General features: G+C 43.6%; 1 pseudogene; it reads right to left on the bottom strand.

The window, feature by feature from the left end:
• Positions 1-739: 739 nt before the first annotated feature.
• Positions 740-6445, bottom strand: LOC138921786 (F-box/LRR-repeat protein 21 pseudogene; annotated as a pseudogene).
• Positions 6446-7153: the final 708 nt, after the last annotated feature.

Raw genomic sequence — 7153 nt, 5'->3', positions numbered from 1 at the left:
CGAATTATCCCAGTTTTTCCTCCCATGTATCCTTTACTCTCATGCAGAACTCTACTTTCACACTCACAACACTTCTGACACCAGATTTGTGTATGTGTGTGCAGGCGGAGGGGATCCCCACATGCGAGCAATTCTGCGACACCACCTGGGTGTGCTACACTGATGATTTGCATATATTTTCTCCCATTCTGTGTGTTGCCTTTTTCTTTTTTGGAAATTACAAGTTGTTTATTGAATCCCCAATATCATCTTATATAGTGCTAAAAAGGAAGTAAAATTAGCCAACCTTATATCTATATTTTGATTTTACTCTGTTTTTAATACTAAATATTTTGTAAAATATATTAATATCAAAATGAAACAAAAACAATTAAAACAATGTAAAGTTGTCAATGCATAATTTAAAGGATAGAAAGCTTAATATTATAAATTTATTTAGCAAGCTAAAACATGCCTTCAAGGAAGGCTGAGGAGCTTATCTAGAAACCATCTGTAGCCTTTAGCATATGAACTAATTCACAATATAGCGTCTGCACCCGATTTATGGAAATTTCTGGCTTTTCAAATTTCTCCTATTTTTTCAAATGTTTCTGCTGCAGTACATTAAGACAATTTGCAAATGATAAAATATTTTACCGAAAACATTTCAGCAATACATCTTAAAATTTATGTCTGCATAGACAGAAAGAACCTAATCTTACTGCCTTAAAAAAAAAAGTTGAGAATCTTTGGTAGACAATTACCAGCTAGGCATGACATCCGGGAACCACGTTCTTCCCAGGTATTTGGAGGCTTCAGCGTGAATTTTATCCAGGCCGTAATCCCCATCCGGGTCAGAACCTGCTCCATCACAGAGAGCTGCGCGAGCCTCCTCCCAGCCAGCCTTACAAACTCAACCACGGCACTGCAGCGAACTTCACATGCACTGAGGCCCAAGGCTGTTCAGTTTTTAGTGTTGAGCAATACAGATCAGCTCATTGTCAAGAGTCTGAAGACCGTTTGCACACACCACTAACTCAACTAGGCATGGGCAGTTAGGACCTATCCGTCCTAGGACCGCTTTGCTTACTGACCGACCGAAATAAAGATGAGTGACAGGGGATTCTTCTGTGAAGAATGTCTCAAATTCCTCTTTGTTTAAAAAGAAGTATATGACAACATTAACTCCAGGGGAGTGTTTAATAAGTGCATCTCAACTTTGTTTTTTAATGGAATGAAATTTAATTTGTCCAGGATTTTCACTCACAACATCAATTCGAAGATGTTCAAGGTTAACATGAGTCTCACTTGAAAGGGCCAGGAGAAGTTCATCACTTGGAATGTAATAATTCAATGCCAGTTCTCTAAGGCCTTGACAATGATCAGCTACACAAAGGATTCCATCAGATGAACAAACACAGACTCAGAGTGAAGGGATGGAGAACAATACTCCAAGCTAATAATGAACAAAAGAAAGCAGGTGTCGCTATACTAATATCAAACAAGTTAGATTTCAAAGGATTCCATCAGATGAAACATAAGGACAGCTGCTCATTTTTAGGAGTGTTAGAGTATCACTATTATTGGCCACCAGAACCTTCAGTGAAGGGTCATCCATGGGTGGGTCTTCAAGTTTGATTGATGATAATGATTTTGAGTTGACACAAGCAAGTGTAAGTGCTGACACAAAATGAGACTTTGACACGTTCATAAAACTTGGATTGGCCCTAGAAATCAAGCCCAAGGTGTGGAGAACCATTTCCCAGCTGAGAAAGTATATCACAGGCAGCCTCTGCTGATTCAGTACTGCTATCAACCTTAAAGCTGACATACTGGAGACAGGCAACATGCCTTTTAAAGATCTGCTGAATGAGATCACGAGGAGTGGCTTGAAAAGACAAAGTTGCTGATTGGTTCAGTTCAAATTCAAACTTTCTCCAAAGGTCAGGGATATGAAAAACTTCATTCCATCTCCTACATACAGAAGATGCACGGGCCTGATCTGGTGGGCTCTGGTGGCATCCCGGGGAGAGGGGGGACCTCCCTGGAGACCGAGACATTGCTCTGACCTGGTCCAGGCGTGCTGACACAGACCCCGGTGGGCGCCATTGAGGTTCCTCCGCTGTGTGTTGCCTTTTCAGTCTCTTGATAGCGTCCTTTAACGCCCAAGGGTTTTTAATTTTCATGTAGTCTAATCCAAGCATTTTTGCTTTTGTTGCCAGCTCCTTTGGTGTCACGTCCAAGAATTCATTGCCAAATCCAATGTCATGAAGCTTTTCCTTATGATTTACTCTAAGAGGTTTATAGTTTGAGCTCTTAGGGTGGGTCTCTGATCCATTTTGAGTTAACTTTGTATATGATGTAACATAAGAAAAATTTGGTTTCTAACGTTTGACGTTTGCATTGCCTATTAGGCACATCAATGATTATGTTGAACGGGAATTTGAATATACAGTATCCCCCTTCTCTGTACAGCACATTGCTACTTTTCCTTTAAGACCCAGCCCAGCTGTTATGAAGTCTTCTGGACACTAAGAGAGGAGAACTTCCAGAGGTTGGAGGTCATAGAAGACAAAGACATGGAGGAGGCCATCAGATTTGTCGATTAGAAGGCTCATTGGTGAGCACTGAGAGAGCAGAAGGCTGAACACCATGTAAGCCAAGAGAGGGTAAGGACAGGCACTTTTTCCAAAGGCTTGGCTATGTGGCCTTCTTCGCCTTTTACTTTGATTGCCTTGTCAGCATTTCTCAAGTGTTTTCATGGTGAAAGAGATCCAGAAGGTTTGTGTCTCCAACGGTACCTTAAAGAGGCCACCCTCTTTCCGGGAAGGGATGTTATAACTCTGGTGGTGGGCGGGATTTACAGACAGACAGATTTTGGCTTAGACTAAGTTCTAATGGACGGAACATCAGAGCCAGATAGACTTAAGAGTTCAAATCCCAGCTGCACCACTCAGCAGCTGTGTGACCCTGGATAAGTCACTTTCTTGGATCCTCATTTTCCTCTATAAATTAGGTGTTGTGAGGGTTAAATGAGATCAAGTAAGCAAAGATACCGAGTGGGTACACAGCAGAACAGAGTGGTGACACACTAATTGTTAGGGAAGGATGGATAATGAGAAACAATATTCAGCACAGGCCCCAAATGGAATGAGGTCCCTGTCATCGGAGATGTTCAGGGACAGACTACCTGACTACTTAGTGGGAACTTTATGCAGAGGCGTCTAATGGTTTTGCCAGCTGTATGATGAAGTCGTTCCAATCTTCGATTTTAGACTTCTGAGAATCCCAAGCTATAGAAATGCAGACACAAAAGATGTTACTGAGACCACCCTGCTAATAGTGGAGGCTGCACGCCCAAATGAGGTCTTTCTGGGACAATTGGGCTCTTAGGGTGAGGGTGAATACCATCCAAGGGACTGTGTGTCTATGTGTGGGGTGAGGGGTAGCGCAGTACTGTCTCAGATTTGAGACCGCACTGCCAGCTGCGCTGTCTGCTGCTGCCATCTGGCATTTTGCCTCAGCACTGCACGGCATTCCAATAATCAAATAAGCCCCCGAAGTGATTGTGTGTTCATTTTACCCCTTGACTCAGTCAACTGGGGCATCCCATACTAATCTCTCATTTACTTTTTTGTGGTTTTATCATAACTGACTCCCATTTGGGGAGAAGTCTGTAGGTGTTGGTAAAGTGAGAAAGAGTGTTTCCTGATTATCTAGGCCTTTGTGTGTGGCTCACAATATCTTTGTCAGCTTTGTCCTCCAAAGCTAAGGCCACGATGCTTCTCCCCACTGCACCCTCTTCATGCCGCTGCTGCTGGCCCCAGTGCACACCTTCATCCCTGACCTAGGCTTTTGCAAAAGCCTTTTCGTTGGTTTTCCACCCCTGGTGTTCACCCCTCTTTAATCCTTTCAGCCTCCAAGCCATTTACTGACTCCAACCTACCCTTGTAGCTTGCTCCTCTCTGCCCTTCCGCTCATGCACACTTGGCTCAAACCTAATGGGGCATCTGGCCTTTCCCTGAGCAACTCTCTCTTGCAGCTATCCAGTTTTCCTTCTTCTGCCAAAATCCCACCTTTTTTTGTAAAGCCCATACCATATACCCTTCTCCCCAAAGCCAGCTGTAAGGTCTCTAACTGTGTGTGCACTGTGTGGCTCTCTTTGTGCCCTGATCACACAGTACCTTCTATTTAGAGTTCTGTGTGTGCCGGTCTTATTTCCCTTGAAAGTCTGTAAGCTTCACTTCTGGCATCTGTAGCTGTGTTCTCTCCACATTCCTTCTCATTTTCAAAACAAGCTCTTTTTACCCACCATGATTTCTCCCCTGAGTCCCTACTACATTTAACAAATAAACAAATAACCCTAATCAAGGGTTGTGCGGGTTATACTGAAAAGTAATTTCAACACCTGACATCTTAAAAGACATATTACGGTAGTCATTCTAGGTACTTATTGACCTTGTAGAAGTCTGAGTGGGGAAAAAAAACCAGGCTACAATTGATCAGTTCCACCAAATGTTGCCTGGGTGCTCCTAATCAGGAAGGAGCCACATTTGCTCTTCTCGTGTACCTTTTCCCTTTTTAGAAATGTCAAGCCTAAAGGGGAAGGTTGCTTGAACGATTTATTTGATTTATTTCTTAGCTTGTGAACCTGACTAACTTAAGCCACTTTCTTATTCTTGGGCATCATGGAATTTTAAAGACATGAGCCATTCTCTAGTTTGTTCTTCAGGATGTGGGCATATTGCCATTTAATCCCTTGAATGTACACAGTGGGCTAACATAGACAACAGAGGTGAGTGCAACATTTACTTGGGAAGCATCAATTTCCTTAAAACAAGATGAGAAGAACCCACCACAGCTCTTCAAACAGCTTCCATGTTCCTGATGTTGTTTATGAGAACATTCCTCATTTCACGGTGGATTGGTTCCCCCAGACTTTGTTTCTCCTGCAGGGAGTATATTGAGTTAGGTGGGGCATGAAGGGTCAATGTGCCTTAGTAGATAAACAGCCACCAAGGCTATGTTTGTTAATGCCGACATGACTCATGTAGAGCAAAGGGCATTCGGAACAGGATGCACACATATGCAAGTGCGCAAACCTGTTCCAAAAGCTGTTAGGTGTGGAAAAGCTTCGCTGTGGACCTGCAGATCCTATTTAGGAGTCAGCTATGGAAATGAAGTCAGAGTGACCCTCCTTGTGTTTTATTGTAGGCCAACTTGCTACGAGAGCTTCTTTCCACCGAAATGCTTTATTATGGCAGTCTGTTTCTGCAGAGCTTCACTTTGGACTTAGTAAGAAATAAGCGGAAGTGCCTGTTTCAGCATGAGGATTGTGTCTGGAACTTAATTTGCAAAAAGTACTCTCTACCCCAGCCCACTGGTCAGAAAATGACCACCCTCCTGCAGAGGACTAATGATAATAGTTTAATCCTCACTACAGCCCTGGTAGGTAGGTATTATTCTTCCCAGTTTCCAGCAGGAGGGGAGATGATCGAGTACAAGTCAGAGCTCAGACTCTGAAGCTAGACTGCACGGGTTTGAACCCCAGCTCTGCCACTCACTATCTGTGTGTTCTTAAGCAAGTTGCCTAAATTCTCTGTATCTCAGTTTCCTCATCTCTAGAGTGAGATGACAATAGAACTTCCAGATAGGGTAACATGAGTTAATTCATGGAAAGCACCTAAAACTATTGCTGAGCACACGGTCAGTGCTAAAAAAAATGGAAGACCTTCTTCTGGAGTTAGGTGGCCATTTTCTGGTCAGTCAATAGGACAAGCAAGAAGGAAAACTGTGGGTCACTGGAGCAGGCTAGAAGGAAAAATGTGGGTCACTGGAGCAGGCTTGCCTTTTCCATCGTTCCTGAGATGAGCTGTGTGACTCTGGCTGGGGGCAGGGGCAGGCACACAGAAGAGTTGGAGAATGCAGTCCAGGGGGAGCTAGTAGTGCCTGGGATGTGTCCCAAATGTGTCTGCCACAGCCTGAAGCTCCTGGAATCCAGGAGATGAGAAAGAGCCCTGTCCTACGCAGGCTCCAAGAAGAGTTGAAAACTCCAAGGAATATACAAAGTGCGAAGCTCCATAAATCACACTAAATTCATTTCTGAACTACTACTTTACCCTCTTAATTTAGAAGTGGGAATTTGCAAAGCAGCTGACTGCTCATCGTAGTTTTTCTGGGGAGACCTGAAGCACAGTTTCTGGCTTAGCTGGCAAGGGTGTCAAACACCCGAGTTACATGGAACCATCTTGTCCTCTTACCTTACACTTTCTAATGATTGGACTTGGCGTTTTATTGTCATCACAGAACTTAAATGTTTCAAATATAATTTTGTTCAAAGTGCTCAGTCCACAGTGAACTACCCAGTTTTCCCCACTTACTTTTCAGCCGCACTCTCAGGTGGTGTGTACAGCAGCCACTTCAGCATTTCCACCTTTCTGTGCACAGGTTCGTAGCTGCTATTCATGTGGACACAGGCTGGTTCACAAGGGAGCACAGGACAAAATGTAGGATTTCTGCCTGTTTCTGATTTGCTGTAATAAGGGATGTGTGCTTAGGGCAATCATTCCCATGGAGGGTAAGGGGGAAATTTAGTTGAACATAATGTGTGTGGGCCTGAGTAAGGCTCAATCCAATCCCATGCCCTTCACTTGGCGTTGGAGTCCAGTCTCTGACTGCCCAAAGGGTTTCACAATGCGTGCTGGGAGATGTGGCCCCAGCCGGCAACACTGGCAATAAGCGAGAAGTCATAAGAGCGTCTCAGCAAGAGAAATTCACCAGGCCACTGAGCTGGCGAACTCAAGTGATCCACTATTCCTTCATTCGTCGCGATAACCATATTTCTTGACAGAGCACCACGTGCCAGATACTGTGCCATGCACAGCCAGACACACATCCTGCCCCTGAGGAAATGATCGTTCAGTAGAAGTATAGATAATGAAACAAGAGATTCCAATACAGTGTGATACTCTGACACACGTAAGAGGAGCTCCTAAACCAAGCTTCACTGTCTGGGGCAGGGGTGAAAGGAAGTATTAATCTTCATATATATATATATATATATATTTTATTGAGTAAAACATAAATTTAAATGTAAAATGTAAATCCAACCACGTTTCAACACCTTTGCTTTTTTCATTCTGTCCAAGCCACCATCATCTCTCAGGTGGACTAC

This window comes from Equus caballus, chromosome X (genome assembly GCF_041296265.1).
Source record: "Equus caballus isolate H_3958 breed thoroughbred chromosome X, TB-T2T, whole genome shotgun sequence".
In the NCBI taxonomy this organism is placed as follows: Eukaryota; Metazoa; Chordata; class Mammalia; order Perissodactyla; family Equidae; genus Equus; species Equus caballus.
The sequence above is the reverse complement of the archived record's forward strand: the minus strand, read 5'-3'. Positions and strand labels throughout refer to the sequence as shown.